This window comes from Theropithecus gelada, chromosome 3, assembly GCF_003255815.1.
Source record: "Theropithecus gelada isolate Dixy chromosome 3, Tgel_1.0, whole genome shotgun sequence".
Lineage (NCBI taxonomy): Eukaryota > Metazoa > Chordata > Mammalia > Primates > Cercopithecidae > Theropithecus > Theropithecus gelada.
Genome location: NC_037670.1, coordinates 134,867,118 through 134,888,539, shown reverse-complemented (window position 1 = coordinate 134,888,539; position 21,422 = coordinate 134,867,118).

Genomic DNA, 21,422 nt, shown 5'->3' with positions numbered 1-21,422 from the left:
GGGCATTTTTTCATATGAGTGTTGGGCATATGTATGTCTTCTTTTGAGAAGTGTCTGTTAAGGTCTTTTGCCCATTTTTTAATGGAGTTGTTTTTTGCTTGTTGATTTAAGTTTTGTATAGATTCTGGATATTAGACCTTTAGTTTGCAATTTTTTTTCTCCCATTCTGTAGGTTGTCTGTTTACTCTGTTGATAGTTTCTTTTGCTGTGCAGAAGCTCTTTAGCTTAATTAGGTCCCACTTGTTTATTTTTGTTTTTGTTGCAATTGCTTTTGGAGACTTCATCATAAAATCTTTTTGCCAAGGAATATGTCCAGAATGGCATTTCCTAGGTTTTCTTCTAGAGATTTTGTAGTTTTAGGCCTTATATTTAGATCTTTAACTCATCTTGAGTTGATTTTTCCTATGCTGAATGGAAGGGGTACAGTTTCAGTCTTCTGGATATGGCTAGCCGGTTATCTCAGCACCATTTATTGAATAGGGAGTCCTTTCTCCATTGCTTATTTTAATTAACTTTGTTGAAGATTAGATGGTTGTAGGTGTGTGGCTTTATTTCTGGGATCTCTAACCTCTTCCACTGGTCTATGTGTCTGTTTTCATACCAGTATCATGCTGTTTTGTTTAATGTAGACTTGTAACATAGTTTGAAGTTGGTGATATGGGAGTGGCGCCAAGGAAGTGCTAGATAGAGAAAGGCAGGGTCCCTGGCAAGGTCTCCACCCTCGGGCCTGTGCTTGCGGACCTAAGTGAGAACAGGCATTCCTGTTTTTGTGCCCAAATGTTGCATTTTCTAAGACTACTCTGACCCACCATGCCCCCCATCCTCTGCCCATATAAACCTGAGACCTTAGTGGACACACACACAAGTAGCTGAACATCGAGAAGAGCAGAGGAACACAGCAGCAGATACCAGCAGACCGTCAGACCAGCAACGGTGAAACGATGCAACAGAGGAAGAGCGAAGAGGAAGGACGTCTGGATACCAAGGGGATTTCAGCTGGGGGCAGTCAGAGAGAAGTCTGGCCACTGAGTGGCCTGACTCCAGGGGAAGACCATCTTCCAACTCCATCCCCCACTCCTGCCTCCCCATCCATCTCACTGAGAGCCACCTCCTCACTCAGTAAAACCTTGCACTCACCCTTCCAGCCCACATGTGATCTAATTCTTCCAGTACACTGGGCAGGAACTCAGGCTGTCCCACTGGCCCCCTGCCCTTGCGATAAGGCAGAGGGTCTATCGAGTTGATTAACACAAGCTGTCTGCAGACAACAAAGCTGAAAGAGCACACTGTAACACACGCCCACTGGGGCTTTGGGAGTGGTAGACACCCACCCTAGATGCAGCCATGGGGTCGGAGCCAAAAACACTCCCCACAGCTTCTGCCTCTGCCCATCTGCAAACTTCCACTAGGGGTTTGAGCAGTGGAGCAAGCCACACCTCTGTCACACATTCTGCAAGGGGAATAAGGGAACTCTCCTGTGACGGCTCCAGCTTTATTCTTTTTGCTTAGAATTGCTTGCTCTTTTTTGGTTCCACATAAATTTTAGATTTTTTTTTTTCTAATTCTGTGAAAAATGATATTGGTAGTTTGATAGGAATAGGATTGAATCTGTAATTGCTTTGTTCTGTATGACCGTTTTAACAATATTGATTATTCCCAACCATGAACTTGGAATGTTTTTCCACTTGTTTGTGTTATCTCTGATTTCTTCCAGCAGTGTTTTGTAGTTCTCCTTGTAGACATCTTTCGTGTCCCTGGTTAGATGTATTGCTAGGTATTTTATTCTTTTGGTGGCTAATGTGAATGGGATTGCATTCCTGATTTGGTTCTCAGTTTGGATGCTGTAGGTGTATAGAAGAAATGCTACTGATTTTTATACCTCGATTTTGCATCCTTGCACTACTGAAGTTGTTTATCAGTTCTAGGAGCCCTTTGGGCAGAGACTGTGCCATTTTCTACGTATAGAATCATATTGTCTGTGAAGAGAGATAGTTAGACTTCCTCTATTCCGATTTAGATGCCTTTTATTTCTTTCTCTTACCTGATTGCTCTGGCTAGACTTTTCAGTCCTATGTTGAAAAGGAGTGGTGAAAGTGGACATCCTTGTCTCAGAAATCAGAAAGGTGACATTACCACTGACCTCATAGAAATATGAAAAACCTCAGAAACTATTACAGACACCTCTATATCCACAAACTAGGAAACCCACAAGAAATGGATACATTCCTGGACACATTCAACCTCCTAAGATTGAACCAGGAAGAAATTGAAATCCTGAACAGACAAATAATGAGTTCTGAAATTGAATCAGGAAAAACACCTACCAACCAGAAAAAGCCCTGGACCAAATGTATTCACAGCCTAATTCTACCAGATATGTAAAAAAGAACTGATACCAATCCGATTGAAATAATCCCCAAAAAATCATGGAGGAGGGACTCCTTCTTATTCTATGAGGCCAGCCTCGTTCTGATACCAAATGAGACACATAGAAAAAAAGAGAACTTCAGGTCAATATTCCTGATGAACATAGATGCAAAATGCTCAACAAAATATTACCAAATCAAATTCATCAGCACACAAAAAGCAAATCCACCAGGATCAAGCAGGCTTTATTCCTGGGATGCAAGATTGGTTCAGTATACACAAATGAATAAATGTGATTTATCCCATGAGCAGAACTAAAAACAATAACCACCATGATCATCTTGATAGAGACAAAAAATACATTCAGTAAAATTCAACATTCCTTCATGTTTAAAACCCCCAACAAACTAGGCATCAAAGCAACATACTTCAAAATAATAAGAGGCATCTATGACAAACCCACAGCTACCATCATACTGAATGGGCAAAAGCTGGAAGCATTCCCCTTGAAAACTAGCCAAAATTCTTTTCAAGATAATGATAACTTGAACTCACAGATCCAAGAAGCTCAAAGAATCCCAAGCCAAGTAAAAATGCGTATGGCTACACAAAGGCACAAAAGAAGCAAAATTTTTTAAAAAATGTGACAATGGGAAAATCTTAAAAGTAGCAAAAAATATACCAAATATTACTGTAAAATGAAGGCAAAATAAAGATCTTTTTCTTTTTTTTTTTTTTTTAATTTTTTTTAAATTTATTTATTATTATTATACTTTAAGTTGTAGGGTACATGTGCATAACGTGCAGGTTTGTTACATATGTATACTTGTGCCATGTTGGTCTGCTGCACCCATCAACTCGTCATTTACATCAGGTATAACTCCCAATGCAATCCCTCCCCCCTCCCCCCTCCCCATGATAGGCCCCGGTGTGTGATGTTCCCCTTCCCGAGTCCAAGTGATCTCATTGTTCAGTTCCCACCTATGAGTGAGAACATGCGGTGTTTGGTTTTCTGTTCTTGTGATAGTTTGCTAAGAATGATGGTTTCCAGCTGCATCCATGTCCCTACAAAGGACGCAAACTCATCCTTTTTTATGGCTGCATAGTATTCCATGGTGTATATGTGCCACATTTTCTTAATCCAATCTGTCACTGATGGACATTTGGGTTGATTCCAAGTCTTTGCTATTGTGAATAGTGCTGCAATAAACATACGTGTGCATGTGTCTTTATAGCAGCATAATTTATAATCCTTTGGGTATATCCCCAGTAATGGGATGGCTGGGTCATATGGTACATCTAGTTCTAGATCCTTGAGGAATCGCCATACTGTTTTCCATAATGGTTGAACTAGTTTACAATTCCACCAACAGTGTAAAAGTGTTCCTATTTCTCCACATCCTCTCCAGCACCTGTTGTTTCCTGACTTTTTAATGATCGCCATTCTAACTGGTGTGAGATGGTATCTCATTGTGGTTTTGATTTGCATTTCTCTGATGGCCAGTGATGATGAGCATTTTTTCATGTGTTTGTTGGCTGTATGAATGTCTTCTTTTGAGAAATGTCTATTCATATCCTTTGCCCACTTTTTGATGGGGTTGTTTGTTTTTTTCTTGTAAATTTGTTGGAGTTCTTTGTAGGTTCTGGATATTAGCCCTTTGTCAGATGAGTAGATTGCAAAAATTTTCTCCCATTCTGTAGGTTGCCTGTTCACTCTGATGGTAGTTTCTTTTGCTGTGCAGAAGCTCTTTAGTTTAATTAGATCCCATTTGTCAATTTTAGCTTTTGCTGCCGTTGCTTTTGGTGTTTTAGACATGAAGTCTTTGCCCATGCCTATGTCCTGAATGGTACTACCTAGGTTTTCCTCTAGGATTTTTATGGTATTAGGTCTAACATTTAAGTCTCTAATCCATCTTGAATTAATTTTCGTATAAGGAGTAAGGAAAGGATCCAGTTTCAGCTTTCTACTTATGGCTAGCCAATTTTCCCAGCACCATTTATTAAATAGGGAATCCTTTCCCCATTTCTTGTTTTTCTCAGGTTTCTCAAAGATCAGATGGCTGTAGATGTGTGGTATTATTTCTGAGGACTCTGTTCTGTTCCATTGGTCTATATCTCTGTTTTGGTACCAGTACCATGCTGTTTTGGTTACTGTAGCCTTGTAGTATAGTTTGAAGTCAGGTAGCGTGATGCCTCCAGCTTTGTTCTTTTGACTTAGGATTGTCTTGGAGATGCGGGCTCTTTTTTGGTTCCATATGAACTTTAAAGCAGTTTTTTCCAATTCTGTGAAGAAACTCATTGGTAGCTTGATGGGGATGGCATTGAATCTATAAATTACCTTGGGCAGTATGGCCATTTTCACGATATTGATTCTTCCTATCCATGAGCATGGTATGTTCTTCCATTTGTTTGTGTCCTCTTTTATTTCACTGAGCAGTGGTTTGTAGTTCTCCTTGAAGAGGTCCTTTACATCCCTTGTAAGTTGGATTCCTAGGTATTTTATTCTCTTTGAAGCAATTGTGAATGGAAGTTCATTCCTGATTTGGCTCTCTGTTTGTCTGTTACTGGTGTATAAGAATGCTTGTGATTTTTGCACATTAATTTTGTATCCTGAGACTTTGCTGAAGTTGCTTATCAGCTTAAGGAGATTTTGGGCTGAGACAATGGGGTTTTCTAAATATACAATCATGTCATCTGCAAACAGGGACAATTTGACTTCTTCTTTTCCTAACTGAATACCCCTGATTTCTTTCTCTTGCCTAATTGCCCTAGCCAGAACTTCCAACACTATGTTGAATAGGAGTGGTGAGAGAGGGCATCCCTGTCTTGTGCCAGTTTTCAAAGGGAATTTTTCCAGTTTTTGCCCGTTCAGTATGATATTGGCTGTGGGTTTGTCATAAATAGCTCTTATTATTTTGAGGTACGTTCCATCAATACCGAATTTATTGAGAGTTTTTAGCATGAAGGGCTGTTGAATTTTGTCAAAAGCCTTTTCTGCATCTATTGAGATAATCATGTGGTTCTTATCTTTGGTTCTGTTTATATGCTGGATTATGTTTATTGATTTGCGAATGTNGGTTCTTGTCTTTGGTTCTGTTTATATGCTGGATTATGTTTATTGATTTGCGAATGTTGAACCAGCCTTGCATCCCAGGGATGAAGCCCACTTGATCATGGTGGATAAGCTTTTTGATGTGTTGTTGAATCCGGTTTGCCAGTATTTTATTGAGGATTTTTGCATCGATGTTCATCAGGGATATTGGTCTAAAATTCTCTTTTTTTGTTGTGTCTCTGCCAGGCTTTGGTATCAGGATGATGTTGGCCTCATAAAATGAGTTAGGGAGGATTCCCTCTTTTTCTATTGATTGGAATAGTTTCAGAAGGAATGGTACCAACTCCTCCTTATACCTCTGGTAGAATTCAGCTGTGAATCCATCTGGTCCTGGACTTTTTTTGGTTGGTAGGCTATTAATTATTGCCTCAATTTCAGAGCCTACTATTGGTCTATTCAGGGATTCAACTTCTTCCTGGTTTAGTCTTGGAAGAGTGTACGTGTCCAGGAAATTATCCATTTCTTCTAGGTTTTCCAGTTTATTTGCGTAGAGGTGTTTATAGTATTCTCTGATGGTAGCTTGTATTTCTGTGGGGTCGGTGGTGATATCCCCTTTATCATTTTTAATTGCGTCGATTTGATTCTTCTCTCTTTTCTTCTTTATTAGTCTTGCTAGTGGTCTGTCAATTTTGTTGATCTTTTCAAAAAACCAACTCCTGGATTCATTGATTTTTTGGAGGGTTTTTTGTGTCTCTATCTCCTTCAGTTCTGCTCTGATCTTAGTTATTTCTTGCCTTCTGCTAGCTTTGGAATGTGTTTGCTCTTGCTTCTCTAGTTCTTTTAATTGCGATGTTAGAGTGTCAATTTTTGATCTTTCCTGCTTTCTCTTGTGGGCATTTAGTGCTATGAATTTCCCTCTACACACTGCTTTAAATGTGTCCCAGAGATTCTGGTATGTTGTATCTTTGTTCTCATTGGTTTCAAAGAACAACTTTATTTCTGCCTTCATTTCGTTATGTACCCAGTAGTCATTCAGGAGCAGGTTGTTCAGTTTCCATGTAGTTGAGCGGTTTGGATTGAGTTTCTTAGTCCTGAGTTCTAGTTTGATTGCACTGTGGTCTGAGAGACAGTTTGTTATAATTTCTGTTCTTGTACATTTGCTGAGGAGTGCTTTACTTCCAATTATATGGTCAATTTTGGAGTAAGTACTATGTGGTGCTGAGAAGAATGTATATTCTGTTGATTTGGGGTGGAGAGTTCTATAGATGTCTATTAGGTCTGCTTGCTGCAGAGATGAGTTCAATTCCTGGATATCCTTGTTAACTTTCTGTCTCGTTGATCTGTCTAATGTTGACAGTGGAGTGTTGAAGTCTCCCATTATTATTGTATGGGAGTCTAAGTCTCTTTGTAAGTCTCTAAGGACTTGCTTTATGAATCTGGGTGCTCCTGTATTGGGTGCATATATATTTAGGATAGTTAGCTCTTCCTGTTGAATTGATCCCTTTACCATTATGTAATGGCCTTCTTTGTCTCTTTTGATCTTTGATGGTTTAAAGTCTGTTTTATCAGAGACTAGGATTGTAACCCCCGCTTTTTTTTGTTCTCCATTTGCTTGGTAAATCTTCCTCCATCCCTTTATTTTGAGCCTATGTATGTCTCTGCGTGTGAGATGGGTCTCCTGAATACAGCAGACTGATGGGTCTTGACTCTTTATCCAGTTTGCCAGTCTGTGTCTTTTCATTGGAGCATTTAGTCCATTTACATTTAAGGTTAAGATTGTTATGTGTGAACTTGATCCTGCCATTATGATATTAACTGGTTATTTTGCTCGTTAGTTGATGCAGTTTCTTCCTAGCCTCGATGGTCTTTACATTTTGGCATGATTTTGCAATGGCTGGTACCGGTTGTTCCTTTCCATGTTGAGTGCTTCCTTCAAGGTCTCTTGTAAGGCAGGCCTAGTGGTGACAAAATCTCTAAGCATTTGCTTGTCTGTAAAGGATTTTATTTCTCCTTCACTTATGAAACTTAGTTTGGCTGGATATGAAATTCTGGGTTTAAAATTCGTTTCTTTAAGAATGTTGAATATTGGCCCCCACTCTCTTCTGGCTTGTAGAGTTTCTGCCGAGAGATCTGCTGTGAGTCTGATGGGCTTCCCTTTGTGGGTAACCCGACCTTTCTCTCTGGCTGCCCTTAAGATTTTTTCCTTCATTTCAACTTTGGTGAATCTGGCAATTATGTGTCTTGGAGTTGCTCTTCTCGAGGAGTATCTTTGTGGCGTTCTCTGTATTTCCTGGATTTGAATGTTGGCCTGCCCTACTAGGTTGGGGAAGTTCTCCTGGATGATATCCTGAAGAGTGTTTTCCAACTTGGTTCCATTTTCCCCCTCACTTTCAGGCACCCCAATCAGACGTAGATTTGGTCTTTTTACATAATCCCATACTTCTTGCAGGCTTTGTTCATTTCTTTTTCTTCTTTTTTCTTTTGGTTTCTCTTCTCGCTTCATTTCATTCATTTGATCCTCAATCGCTGATACTCTTTCTTCCAGTTGATCGAGTCGGTTACTGAAGCTTATGCATTTGTCACGTATTTCTCGTGTCATGGTTTTCATCTCTTTCATTTCGTTTATGACCTTCTCTGCATTAATTAGTCTAGCCGTCAATTCTTCCACTTTTTTTTCAAGATTTTTAGTTTCTTTGCGCTGGGTACGTAATTCCTCCTTTAGCTCTGAGAAATTTGATGGACTGAAGCCTTCTTCTCTCATCTCGTCAAAGTCATTCTCCGTCCAGCTTTGATCCGTTGCTGGCGATGAGCTGCGCTCCTTTGCCGGGGGAGATGTGCTCTTATTTTTTGAATTTCCAGCTTTTCTGCCCTGCTTTTTCCCCATCTTTGTGGTTTTATCTGCCTCTGGTCTTTGATGATGGTGATGTACTGATGGGGTTTTGGTGTAGGTGTCCTTCCTGTTTGATAGTTTTCCTTCTAACAGTCAGGACCCTCAGCTGTAGGTCTGTTGGAGATTGCTTGAGGTCCACTCCAGACCCTGTTTGCCTGGGTATCAGCAGCAGAGGCTGCAGAAGATAGAATATTTCTGAACAGCGAGTGTACCTGTCTGATTCTTGCTTTGGAAACTTCCTCTCAGGGGTGTACTCCACCCTGTGAGGTGTGGGGTGTCAGACTGCCCCTAGTGGGGGATGTCTCCCAGTTAGGCTACTCAGGGGTCAGGGACCCACTTGAGCAGGCAGTCTGTCCCTTCTCAGATCTCAACCTCCGTGTTGGGAGATCCACTGCTCTCTTCAAAGCTGTCAGACAGAGTCGTTTGCGTCTGCAGAGGTTTCTGCTGCTTTTTTGTTGTTGTTGTTGTTGTTGTGTAGCTGTGCCCTGTCCCCAGAGGTGGAGACTACAGAGACAGGCAGGTTTCCTTGAGCTGCTGTGAGCTCCACCCAGTTGGAGCTTCCCAGCAGCTTTGTTTACCTACTTAAGCCTCAGCAATGGCGGGCGCCCCTCCCCCAGCCTCGCTGCTGCCTTGCCGGTAGATCACAGACTGCTGTGCTAGCAATGAGGGAGGCTCCGTGGGCGTGGGACCCTCCCGGCCAGGTGTGGGATATGATCTCCTGGTGTGCCTGGTTGCTTAAAGCGCAAAATTGGGGTGGGAGTTACCCGATTTTCCAGGTGTTGTGTGTCTCAGTTCCCCTGGCTAGGAAAAGGGATTCCCTTCCCCCTTGCGCTTCCCAGGTGAGGCGATGCCTCGCCCTGCTTCAGCTCTCGCTGGTCGGGCTGCAGCAGCTGACCAGCACCGATCGTCCGGCACTCCCCAGTGAGATGAACCCAGTACCTCAGTTGAAAATGCAGAAATCACCGGTCTTCTGTGTTGCTCGCGCTGGGAGTTGGAGACTGGAGCTGTTCCTATTCGGCCATCTTGCTCCGCCCAAAAGATCTTTTTCAAACAATTGGAAGCTCAAAGAATTATTTGCCAGCAGACCTGCACTTCAATGAATGTTAGAGGAATTTTCTCAGGCAGAAGAAAATTGGTATCAGATAAAATTTGGGTGGATGAAAATAAAGATTGTTTTAAGTTCACGTTAAAAATCCCTTAAAAGATAAAAAAAAAGTAAAAGCAAAAATAGGATTGTATTGTGGGGTTTATAACACATGTAAAAATAAAATTTATGGAACACTTCACTCAACATTGACAGAATACACTTTTTTTTTTTTTTTTTTTTTTTTAAGCTGGAATCTTGCTCTGTTGCCCAGGCTGGAGTACAGTAGTGCAATGTTGGCCTTTCACTGCAAGCTCTTTCTCCCAGGTTCACACCATTCTCCTGCCTCAGCCTCCTGACTCCTGAGTAACTGGGATTATAGGTGTGTGCCACCACACCCAGCTAATTTTTTTGTATTTTTAGTCGAGACAGAGTTTCACTGTTAGCCAGGATGGTCTCGACCTCCTGACCTCATGATCAGCCTGCCTCGGCCTCCCAAAGTAATGGGATTACAGGCGTGAGCCACTGTGCCTGGCCTACACATTGTTATAATACACATGTACACCAGTGTACATGGAACAAGGCACAGCGCTGTCAATGAGAATTGAATGAGAGAGAGAAAATGGAAGTATTCTGCAATAATGGTGTAAACTATAGCAATGTTATTTTTGAAGATAGAAATATAAAGGTAAAAATATAAAGGTACCTATTTTAAACTATGTAGTAAAAACAAACCCCTAAAACAAACAAATAAAAGCATGTATAGAAAATAAGCCACAGGCCAGGCGTGGTGGCTCACGCCTGTAATCCCAGCACTCTGGGAGGCCGAGGCGGGCGGATCATGAGGTCAGGAGATCAAGACCATCCTGGCTAACACAGTGAAACCCTGTCTCTACTAAAAAACACAAAAAATTAGCCAGGCGTAGTGGCGGTTGCCTGTGGTCCCAGCTACTCGGGAGGCTGAGGCAGCAGAATGGCGTGAACTCGGGAGGCGGAGCTTGCAGTGAGCCGAGATCGTGTCACTGCACTCCAACACTCCAGCCTGGGCGACAGAGCAAGACTCTGTCTCAAAAAAAAAAAAAAGAAAAAAAGAAAAAAAAAAAAGAAGAAAAAAAAAAAAGAAAATAAGCCACTAATGGAGGTAGGTAGAATAATAAAAAAAAACAATCCAAAAGAAGGAAAAGAGAGAAAAAGTAACAAAGAACAGATGGGACAAACAGAAAAACAAATGGTGAAGGAGTACATGTAAAATATCTGTATTTATAAGCATAATAAAAGTAAGTAGTCTCAGCATTCTAATTAAAAATAGACAAAGGATTGTCAGATTGGATACAAAATTAAGACAACTATATTCTTTCTAAAGGAATGCATTTTAAATGTAAATAGAAAAATAGATGAGAAGGAAAATAATGGTGAAAGATATATTATGCCAACCATAGCCGAAAGAAAACTGAGGTATCTCCTGTAATAACAAAGTGGACTTAAGAACAAGGAATTTTACCAGAGATAAAAAGTGACATTTCATAATTTAAAAAGGGTCAATTAAATATAAACGTGTAACTTTTTGTTATAGTTTGAATATTTGTCCCCACCCAAATCTCATGTTGAATTTTGATTCCCAGTGCTGGAGGTGAAGCTTATTGGGAGGTGTTTGCATGATGGGGGCGGATCCCTCATGACTTAGTGCTGTCTTCATTATAGTGAGTCCTCCCGAGATGATATGTTTTTTAAAAGTGTGTAGCACTTCTCACACTCTCTCTCTCTTGCTCCTGCCTTTGCCATGTGATATACCTGTTTCCCCTTTACCTTCTACCATGATTATAAGCTTCCTGAGGCCTCCCTAGGAGCTGAGCAGAGGCCCACACCATGTTTCCTGTAAAGCCTGAAGAACCATGAGACAATTAAGCCTCTTTTCTTTATAAATTACCCAGTCTCTGGTGTTTCTTTATAGCAATGCAAGAATGACCTAGCACACTGTCTAATAACAGAGTTTCAAAACACGTGATCTAAAAACTGACAAAATGGAAATAAAAGGAAAAGAAATAGATAAAGGATGCAAAGACTGATATTAAATAAAATTGACTTTAATGGAAGATAAACAATTGACTAAAATAAAATTTAATGAATTTATATAAAAGCTACTGGAACTAATAAGTGTTTAGTAAGATCAATGGTTATAAAACTAATACACAAAAATCAACAGTGTTTTAATAGACATTTTAGCAATGAATAATTTTTAAAATAACATTTATAATGGTATCCAAAATTATGGGATACTTAGAGAAAATTTAGTAAAATGTGCAAAAACTGTGTATTCTTTACAACTGAAAGCTGTAAAACATGGCTAAGAAAAAATAGAGAAGTCTTAAAAAATGGAGTCCTTTACTCAAATCTCTCCAGATTGATTTAGAAATTCAACAAAATCACAACAAAAACCCAAGCAGATTTTTTTTGGTGGAAATTGACAAGCTGCTTCTAAAGTTTATATGGAAATGCAAATAATCTAGAATAATATAATTAATTGTCGTAGTCAGACTTATACCTTCCCTCACCACCACCCAAAAAAAATGTCCATCCCCTAATTCCTGGAACCTGTGACTATATTATCTTGCATGGACAAAAGTGACTTTACAAATGTGGCTAATGATATGAACCTTGAGATGGTGAGATTGTCCTGGATTAACCAGATGGCTCTGTATATATGGGTCCTTAAAGGCCCAATGTTGCATCAGATAGATGAGACATGAAAAGGAGGAGGGATTTGAAACATGAGAACCAACTCTTGCTGGTTTTGAAGATGCAGGATGAGACCACAAACCAAAGAATAAATGTGGCTTCTAAGAGCTGGGAACAGCCCTCAACTGAAAGCCAGCAAGGAAATGGGGTCCTCAGTATTTACAAGGAATTGTATTCTGCCAATAACTTGCCAATGGGAAATAGTTTTCTGTTTTTTTCCCCCTAGAGTTTCCATAAAGGAACAGAACCATGTGGACAACTTGATTATGCCCTACAAAACTGTAAGATAAATTTGTGTTATCTAATATTTTTAAGCTGCTTTAAAAAGAAACAATAAAATCAGTATAATCATGTTCTTAAAGAATATCATATTTGAAAGGCTGACATGATCTGATTTCAAGATTTACTATGATACTAGATTAATCAATACAGAACGGTATTGGCATAGGAGTAATAAATGTCAGTGTGTCTTCAAATTCTTCTTCTCAGTATCCCTTTACACTCCAATGAAGTTTCAAGTTTTTGTTTATATGAGTTAAATGGGTTATATATGTTGATATCTACCACATGTTTTATATTTAACTTTAAAAATTAAATAAATTTTAAACATAGAATTTTACCTATTTATTTTAAATGTGCACTTTAATTATAATCTCCTTGTTGAACTATACATTTTTATAAAAATAACTTTAAATTCCCAGATGCACATCCAAATTAGTGAGAAAAGTTGCATTATTTTATATTTTTGCAAATTTTAAAAATAGCTCTTTATTAATGCTGGATTCTCATTTCTGTTTCTGCATTACATTTGCTGTAATATCACACATAATCCTCTAGAAAAGTCCATCCATTGAACATTTGAGAGAATGAGAGAGAAAAAAGTAAATAATGTTTTAGTATTATTACAAAAATAAATCTGAGTTCAAGAACCCTTGAAAGGATCTCTGGGAGTCAGACCGCACTTTGAGAACCACTAATCTGGATTAATGGAACAGAATATAGTTGAGAAATAGACCCATTAATATATATATTCAACTGACTTTGAACAGGGATATGAAGCCAATTCAATGGAAAAAAGGATAATCTTTTCAACGAATGGTGTGAAACAATTGGACAGCATATTCACAAAAATGAACCTCAAATTTGAATTATACCACATTCAAGCCAAGGTAGGCAGATCATGAGGTCAGGAGATTGAGACCTTCCTGGCCAACATGGTGAAACCCCATCTCTACTAAAAACACAAAAATTAGCTAGGTGTGGTGGTGCATGCCTGTAGTCCCAGCTACTGGGGAGGCTGAGGCAGGAGAATGGCTTGAACCCAGTAGGTGGAGTTGCAGTGAGCCGAGATTGGGCCAGGGTGCTCCGGCCTGGGGACAGAGCAAGCCTCCATCTCAGGAAAAAAAAAAAAAATTAAAATGTATCAGAGATTTAAACATAGAAGATAAAACCCTAGATAGAAACATAGATACAATTGTTTGTGAACTTGGGTTAGGCTAAGGTCTTTTAGAAAGGACTCAGAAAAAGCATGAAACATAAAAGAAAAAAAAGATAAATCATCCAAACTTTTGCTCTTTGAAAGAAAATGAAAGGACGAACCATAGACCGGAGCAAAATATTTGTCAATCATTTATATAACAAAGGACTCCTATCTAGAATATATAATCAACATTTTCAGAAGAATACTAAGAAGACAAATAACAGGATAAAAATGAATATAACATTTGAACAGATACTTCACACAAAAAGTTATGTGACCAACACATGAAAATGCCATAAAATTCATCATCATAAATCATTAGGAAAAATGCAAATTAAACTGGAACATACCACACACTGACTAGCTTGAATAGGGGAAGAATTGTAGTATCAAGTTCTGGTAAGGATATAGAGTTTCTGCAAATTCTCATACATTGCTAATGGGAATGCAAAATGGTATGACTCCTTTGGAAAATAGTTTGACAAATTTTTATAAATTTAAACATGCAAACATACGTGTCCTTGTGACCCAACAATCCTATTTCTAGGAGTTCATTCATTAAAATGAAAACATATGTTTATGGACTTATAAGTGAATGTTCATAATACCGTATTCTTGGTAGCCCCAAACTAGAAACAATCTAAATGTCCATTTAGGTTAATGGATAAACAAATTGTGTTATTTCCATGTAATTGAATATTACTCAGCAATAAAAAGGAACAAACTACTATTGATATATGCAACAGCATGTAAACTTAAAAGCCTTATGCTAAAAATAAATGCCAGACACAAAAGACTATGTAAGATATAATTGTACTTATATAAAATTATGGAAAAGTCAAAACTGTAGTGATAGAAAGTAGATCTGTGGTTGTCTCGGGCATGTCATGGCAGGCAATAATTGACTGGGAAGGAACAATAATCGATTGGGAAGGAACACTGGGAAGGATTATCCTTTTTTCCATGGTTTGGCTGTGTCCCCACCCAAATCTCACCTTGAATTGTAATAATCCCCATGTGTCAAGAGTGGGGTCAGGTGGTGATAATTGAGTTATGGGGGCGGTTTCCCCCATACTATTCTCATGCTAGTGAATAAGTCTCATGAGGTCTGATAGTTTTACAAAGGGGAGTTCCCTTGCATATGCTGTCTCTTGCCTGCTGCCGTGTACGGAGTGTCTTGCTTCCCCTTCACCTTCTGTCATGATTGTGAGGCCTCCCCAGCCACCTGGAACTGTGAGTCAATTAAACCTCTTTCCTTTATAAGTTACCCAGTCCTGGGTATGTCTTTTTAGCAGTGTGAAAACAGATGAATACAACCAGGGAACATTTTAGGGCAGTGAGCATGTTCTATGCTTTGATTGTGTTCTATATACATCTTGGAAATTAGTTACATAACTGTAATTTCTCAAAAATCATTGAACTCTACATTTATAATGGGAAAATTTTGTTTTCTGGTAATTACATACTAATGAGGTCAATTAAAAAACACTACAACTCTCAGTCTTGCAGCTATGGATCCAAATAAGTTACAATGAACTGTCTTGAGATTTGAAAGGCTAAAGTGAGGTAGATGATGTATTTTTCAGCTTTTGCTTTTTTTTTTTTTTTTTCTGGTAAAGAGGTAGTAGAGGCATTTAGTTTGTTCTGTGGTAGCATTAAGCAGAGTTCACCATGCCCAGTCATTTGCTTTGTAGATGCCAAGAGGCAGGACATGAAACATCCATTCTGCTAGTGCAGATTGTAGCTAGCTCAGAACATTCGTAAGCTGGCAGCTATAGCAGCTTCTGGTTGATGGAAGTTCTCTGATTGTAGCAGCCACCTGGCTGTTGTGACTTCCTAACCAGTGTTAGTTTTGGCGCCAATGACTTTCCGATCTTAGAAGAGGCAGCACTGATTTTATGGTGTGACCTTTGGAACTGTTCCCTTTAAACTCAACTCTGAATCTGTTTCTTCAACTCTTACCATGATTATGCAAGCTATATAATATTCTATGATGAAATAATTCTTCATTTAAACTAGATAGAATGGAGTTTGTTCTTTAAGTGAATGCTAATATACTGCCTTGTAGGCATATTATGAGAAATCAATGAGATTAGGTATGTAAACAACTTAACAGCACCTGGTACTTAGTAAAAAAAAAACAAAAAACAAAAAAACTCTATAAATATTTACTGTTATTGTTACTATCTAATGCTAGGTATATATACATAGTGAGCAAACCAGCATGGGAGTATAAAATTGAGAGTTGACTTGATTGCTCATTTATTCAGACAGAACTGAAATGATGTAATGGTTTGATGGCTCTCTAGATATGCCTAGATTTTCAGTTTATGCTAATTTGCCTACATGATCTGGCCCTTCCCCATCCCTAATCCCATCATCTATTGCTCTCCAGCTTGCTTATTGGAATCCAGACAAACTGGCTTTCTAATGCTGTGTTTCAAATAAGTTAAATTTATATCTGCCTCAGGGAATGAATGCAGAATATTAAGGTAAGAGTCCTAAAGATCTCACTTGTGCATCTTAAGTTCAGGATGCAGCTGTCTTATATACATAATCTTCAGAAAACCTGGAGATATGATTGTTGGTATTTGATAATCCAAAAGAATAAGAAATGTTCAAGAGGCAGAAGATAGGCAAATGCTACTCTATTTTTTTAATAGGAAAATAATAATTTGGAAAATTGTGGAGTAAGAATCCTAATGTAAATATGTAGCAAAATGATTTAATAAATGTTTTAAATGGGTTTTGAGTGATTGGAAATAACGTATTAGTAAGAGGCAGTATTAGTTTATGGAGAATAAGTTCAAAATGTACTGTTTCTTTTAAAGCATTACATGACTGTCAGATTAAGGAACTACTGTAGACACACTTTAGTAAGGAATTTGACCAAGTTATAATATTTTTAGGAATAAGACTGAGAAATGTAAGCTGCTTATGACACAATGCAATGACCTATCTGACTCAGTGCATCTAATGCGGGACCAATTAGTGAGTGCCCACTGGCAGGCTCGACCCCACCTGAGGCTCTGAGACCATTCCTGACACAAGTTATGATTTAGGTCAGGAACTCCACGACTTAGCATGCAAGTCAGCGCGATCTTTCATTTTCTCAGACATCTTGCTTGAAATCTTGATTTGGGGTCTTGAAGTCATCCTTGACATCCCTGTCACTTCTTACATTCAATTATCTATTAAAATTGATTAAATTTGACTTATCACAGTCATCTCTACCGCTATTTCTTAGTGCCTATCCTCATGTTCGTTCACCGATTGCCACAGCCCTTCTAACCGTTCTTTCTACCACATTTGCTCCACTTCTCCCCACTACAACTCCATATTGTTGCCAGTTATCTTTCTAAATATCAAATCAGATCACGTCACTTTCTTGATTACATATCTCAAACAAAAAAGTAGAAATTTCTTCATAATATGACCAAGACCTATATTTAGAGATTCATTTTCTGTGATTGCCTGTCCTCACTACTCACTTTCAAGAACACTTCAAGTTCTCTTGTAAGCCGTGCTTTGGGCCTGCTATTTTCACTGCCTCTGCTCTTCTACATCCTCACTACTTGATGAGACTTTGTATTTTAAGGCCACTGAAATTTGAAAACCAGTGACTCTACTTACCATGGTCAAGTCTCACAACTCCTGGGGCATCATTCACATGGTATTTTATGTGAACAATACACTGCACAGCCCCTGCAAGCAAGCTCTTCATTTAGACTTCAGTGCGAATGATAACCCCTGGAAGACTGAAACTGGGTGGCCATGAAGATAATGTGTGAAGCTATATGCTGAAAACGTTTCTAATCGTATGTAAATATAGGAACATAGGGGAATCTTGTTATATTACTCCTATGTTCTTCCCTCCCCTCCCCTCCCCTTTCAAGAAGTAACTGCTATTACTTGTTGGGTTATGTTATTTTAGACATATGCCTAAATGTATTTCCATATGTATAAATGCATACTTATGTAGGTGTACACATGAAGTACAATTTTTTTCTTATGGGAGAGAGAACATAATACACATTTTGTTCTGTAACTTGCCTTTCGTGCTGTTCAGTGTGCCTTGGAAAATGTTGCTGGTCAACATATATAGATCTGCCTCATTTCTTTTTAAGTTGAACTCATTTGTCAGGATTCAGTTCAAATTGAGTCTATGTTTTTGCCAAACTCTTGGCAGCTCTGTTACCATTTTTGTGTGATTTCTTAACACTGCATATTCTTATATAATGGTACTTATTAGAATGAATTATAATGATGTCTTTACAAGTCTATTTCATCCCTAAATAAACTCTGATATCCTCAAATAGACCCAGGTTCTTGGAACATTTCAGTGGATCAAAATAATTTCTGTTGAGTGACTTAATTATATTGGAGCTTTCCTCATAAGTCCAGTACTAGATAGATAAGGTGAGAAAAATCAGTATCATACTCCTTAGACATCTCCTTGGATTGAAATGATTAACTGTCACATCTCTGAACTGTCCAAGGAGAGGTTACTGCTTGGCTTATTTTCTAGGCATTTTAAAGGTCCTCCTTGGTAACATTTTTGGAGCATTCTGTGCTTTGTTTTGAAATCCAAAAATGCACAGCAAAATAGAGAATTTGAGGAAAAATTCCTATTTTTCAGGTTGTCAGTCTCTCCAGGCTCAAACTTGTATATTTTAAACTAGGCCTCAATTGAACCAAAGTTTTTCCCTAGCTCCTGTTTCCTCTTGCAGATATAAACTGCAACTTACTTTAAAAGTCTATTCCTTATTACTGAAATTTTCTTTCTTCAAACTTTTGGGACCTCTTTTATTTATCCAACTTTCAGTCAGTTATGAATAGAGAGTTGAATAAAGAGATTCCTTAGAAATTGACTTTACTCAGCAAAACCATCTAGGAGTGCCAACTCTACCTTGTCCGATTCTCTCTTTTTTCTTTTTTGCCTTCCTATTCCTTTTCAGCTTTTCTCAATTACTTAACTTATCCACTTTTGTTGAAGATAATTGTGAATATTTGAAGAAATCATGGCCGATAGAACAAACTAAATATCTTATCTGAACAAGGAAGAATCTTTGTAAGTCAAACAATATTTATTGTACTTATTAAAGTAAGTATCCTATTCCTTGGCATCCATTTAACATCACATTAGTAGTAATAAATCAAATTTTTATCGTTTATTGTCTTCATATCTGAAAAAGATCTTATTCCATGACCACATGCATAGTTCTTTTGGCACACATGGGATGCTGCATTTCATAGAGTGTCATAAATAAGCCACTTCTCTTTGACACTGCTGCTGGTGCCAACAATACCTGGTACCAATACACTTGGTACTAACGATACAAAAGTTACATGGATACTTGTAATAATAAGGGGATTGTCTTGGTAGAAGTCCTTATGGAGGCTGTTGGTGAGTAACATGTTATTGAAAGCTAGAGAAAAGGAACTTTTGCTGTGTGTAGTGGTAGGTACCTGTTACGTGTAGCGTTACATGTAGTGGTAGATACGTCTTACCCACTGTTATGTGGAAAATATAAGATATACCTAATTAACCAATGGACTTGACTAAGCAGATTTTTAAGCAGAATGTTGAAACTAACATCTGGTTTCTTTTAGAGGGATAAATTAAAAAATAATCTGTTTAATATTCAAGCAACAGTTAAAGGAAATATAAAGGAGCCAAGATTTAGGGGACACTTAATGGCAGTTCAGGTCCACATGAAGACATACAAAGCATTGATAATGGTAACTATGTAGGGATATATATATATATAACAGTATAAATATATTTTATGGTAACACATTTCTTCTCCTATCTGATATAAAAGACAACCGCATAAAACAATTATGCAAGTGTGTTGATGGACTTATTATGTATTATGTATACAGATACAGGCAATTTCTAAGGAATCTCTTTATTCAACTCTCTATTCATAACTGGCTGAAAGTTGGATAAATAAAAGAGGTCCCAAAAGTTTGAAGAAAGAAAAGTTCAGTAATAAGGAATAGACTTTTAAAGTAAGTTTCAGTTTATATCTGCAAGAGGAAACAGGAGCTAGGGAAAAACTTTGGTTCAATTGAGGCCTAGTTTAAAATATACATATATAAAATGTAATAAGCCATTATGTTTACAGATATAACAGGTATAGCAATGATACCAAAGGAGGGAGGAGATAATGGAGGTATCAGTATAAACTAGATTGAGTTAAGATGCTAATTATAATCCCTAGGAAAGTTACTAACAAAATAACTAAAAAATATGGTAAAAGAAACAAGAGATTTAGAATAGGACACTAAAAAATATTTCTTCAAAAACCAAAGGGAACTAATGGAGAATAAACAAGAAGCACAAAGATATATAGAAAACAGATAGCAAAATGGCAGTCGTAAATCCTACTTTACCAGTTATTATGTTAAATAAGAATACACAAATACCTTCAATGAAAAGGCAGACAGCAGAGTGGATTAAGAAAACATGACTGAACTATAGGTTGTACATGAGAAAAACTGAGATTCAATACATGAGATAAATTGAGATTCAAAGACAAGAATAGATTGAAAGTAAAATGATGGGAGAAGATGTTATGCAAGCTGTAACTAATAGTGGCAATACAGAAGTCATACAAAGTAGACTTTAATATTGCAGGATTCTGGGAAGAAGGCAGAGTAGGAAATACCAGGAATCTGTCTCTTTACCTAGACAACAATTGCACTGACAGAATCTGATATAACTGTTTTGGAACTGTAAAGTCTATTGAAGGCTTGCAACTTTCAGGGGAAGAATTGGATGGTAAATTGCGGTTAGTTTTGGACAAATTTCAACTCTTAGCTCAGTAGCCATTACTCATCTCCTAGCTCCAACCCCTTGGCAAACAGCTGTACACATACATGTTCCTAGAGCAAACTTCACACAACTTGGGAGGTCCAGAGTGGCTAAAAAGGACTTTGTTAAAAGAGTTGCAGTCAAAGAGGTGGTACTCATTGTTGTGGCACCTCCTGTAATTTTTGCAAACTCCTCCACCTCTAGCTGCAGTGACTTCCAGGGGACTGAAGCCCAGTGCCCTCTTTACTTCCTTCTTCTTTGATTTGTTCTTGCTTTCTGAGAATCAGATACCAAAGACTACAGCATTCAAAAGCAGCTGCATACATGGGGAAATTAGAAAGTGACCTCAAAAACTATAAGGCATATAGAAAACAAATAGCAAAATGACAGAAGTAAATCCCTTCTTATAAGTGATTACTTTAAATGTAAATAGATTAAACTCTCCAATCAAAAGACAGACTGGCAAAATGGATAAAAAGCATTCCAATTATATTCTGTCTACAAGAGATTAATTTTAGATCCAAAGACACAAATAGATTGAAAGTAAAAGAATGGAAAAAGATACTTGGTACAATTGGTAACCGAGAGAGCAAGGGTGGCTATACTAACATTAGACAAGATAGATTTTTAAATCAGCAAAGATTACAAGACACAATGAAGGATATTATATATTAAAAAAACAGTAAGAAGGTATACAAATTATAAACATGTATGTAACATAAGCCTATCTCTCTCTATATATATCTATATCTATATTTATATATATATAGCAAAAACTGACAGACTGAAAGGAGAAATAGACAGTTCTACATAATAGTTAGAGAATCCAACACCCTGTTGTTAATGATGGATGGAACAACCAGACAGAAGATAAATAAGAAATCATAGGACTTAATAAGCCACTAGATCTAACAGATATGTACAAAACACTCTACAAAGCAACAGCAGCTTACACATTTTTCCCAAGTGCTCACTGGGTTCCTGAATAGAACA